The 2,327-nt window shown below is 44.9% G+C and overlaps 1 pseudogene; it reads left to right on the top strand.

Moving 5' to 3' along the window:
* The first annotated feature begins 1,148 nt into the window (after positions 1–1,148).
* Positions 1,149–1,267, top strand: LOC119359822 (annotated as a pseudogene).
* Positions 1,268–2,327: the final 1,060 nt, after the last annotated feature.

Genomic DNA, 2,327 nt, shown 5'->3' with positions numbered 1-2,327 from the left:
TTTTGAGGAAGTTTTAGATCAGCTGAGCCTAAATGTCAATGACAATGCAAAGTCATGGCTTTTTTCTATGCACAAGTCTCTGCCACAAGAGGAATTTACCAGGTTTGTGGTCACCCTATGGGCTCTGTGGGGGGCACGAAAGAAAGGCTATCCATGAACAGATTTTTTTTTTAAAGGAAAAGGGCTCGAAGCCCCGGCTCCATTTGTATTGAACAAACGAAACCACACAGGTCCACCATCAAGTTACAAGTACGCGAGGGGATATACAGCACACACGCTGCCCCAGCAAAGAACAGCCTGAGCCTCAAATGAAACTACGGCAGCTACTTTAAAGAGAAATAAACTAGACCCGAAGATACTACAGCCAGCAAAGAAGAGATCGGAGATGAAGTGAGGATACATCATGTATAGATCAAGATGGACATCTGATCTCAATCAGTGCCACCTTTCGCCATTTCACCAAGTGAACAGATTTACGAGAGCCCTTTCGCCATTCATGTTTTTGTTCAGTCCTACATACGAGACCTCAATGCTATACGACCACAAACAACCCATTGGGCGAGTTCACATGCTATCCGGCCTACGCACTCGATTGCGCCTCCACCAGGTACAGCGAAGATTAATGTTGACGCTGCGGCCGGAAGAGGAGGAAACTACGGAGCTGTGGGAGCTATTTGCCGAGATCGAGCAGGCCTTTTTCTTGGAGCCTCGAGCAAGCATTAGCACTTGCTGATGACCTTTATGAGAGGAAGATACAAATCTCTTCTGTGGTGGTCCAGGACATCCAAGACAGAAGTGCCACAACATATGGAGCAATAATACATAAAATCACGGACCATAGGTCTGCTTTTCAGTCTTGTAATATTAGTCACGAGTTTAGAAGCTTGAATGTCGAAGCTCACAAGCTCGCGAATCATGCTTTATCCGTACCAGCTGACCGAAATGTATGGTTAGGCCAGCCGGATGGATTTTCTTTCGTTTGTGTAAACATTGTGATGACACAATAAAAAGCTTTGGAGTTTGTCTAAACAAACCCACACGATTACCATTTAGTACCCGGTCCGTATTATTAGTACCACATTGCCTGACGATGGCATACAAACCGGTAGACGAGGATACAAAAGGAGGGGCAGGCTTCAAAATAAATCATATTTTTCTTGACCTTTTGGCTAAAATCAAGTGTAGTATCTATTCTTATCAGTGTAATATTTTTTTTGAACAAGTACAGAACCAAACGCTCATACATACGCGTATACACTCACCCCTATCCCTATGAACGCACACACTTACACCTTACCTCTATGAGCAGAGAGACTGAGCCGGCATATTATCTTGAGATTTACGAAGTCACAGTAGGCGCCTCATCATCGACGAAAATCAGTTTAATATTTGATATGTGAATTCTCATGTCCACACAATGTTGAATTATTTTTTGTGGGGGAGGACTGCACATGTAGCTTTCTACATGGCTCCTCGTGTATCGCCCTAGCGTTGCCCTAGGGCCTGGTGCACCCCAACCAATTCAAAACGAATATTTGTTGAATAATCATGAATAAAAAATATTGCACATTTTTCATATCATTAAAAATATGTTCAGAACTTGATCAAATTTATCACTAAAATACTTCATTTTTTTAAATACAACTTGTAAGACTTTTTGAAAATCAAACTGTGTAACAGTACCATGTATATATTCATTTCATATTATACAATAAGTATGATATTTTCCTTCAGGACTTGCACATATTGTGTGAAGGCCCTCATGCAAATTTACAAATAAATGTGCTTAATCTGGTGCAAAGTAATGGAAAACTCGTGCGAAAATTTATACACAATGTTTTTACAATTCGTCGTTGCTTCTATCCATATAGTTGTGATGGCCGGTGGCCGTACCAACTACGACCATAAACATCGGCGAACGAATCGCGTAAGATACATACTGGGAGCACCCCAGCCTCCTCAGCGATTTGGAGCTCCTGGCCGTTGGATCTCTTGCTTGATTGGATTTCGGCCGTCGGATCTCGCTTCGGGATGACAGCGGCCGTTGGTTAAAAGCGCGACATTGTGGATCGAAACAGTGTCCAAACCGCGCTGCCACCGCCCGTAAAATCGGTGCCCCCACAAGGGCATTTTCGTCATTTCACGTCCTATGGTATAAAAGGGGGGCGCTCTTGTGGAGAGGAGACCTAGCCGTCGCTCCTCCCGCACAGCCGCACTCGCGCCGCCCCCTTCCTCTTCCTCCCGCCTCACCTCTCTCTCTCCTTCCAAACCCTAGGCCCGAGCCCGCTCCCGCTGCTTCCTCCTTCCCTGTTGGCGCCCGGCCTCCT

Source organism: Triticum dicoccoides, chromosome 2A (genome assembly GCF_002162155.2).
Source record: "Triticum dicoccoides isolate Atlit2015 ecotype Zavitan chromosome 2A, WEW_v2.0, whole genome shotgun sequence".
Classification (NCBI taxonomy): Eukaryota; Viridiplantae; Streptophyta; class Magnoliopsida; order Poales; family Poaceae; genus Triticum; species Triticum dicoccoides.
This window is presented reverse-complemented; position numbering and strand designations above follow the sequence as displayed.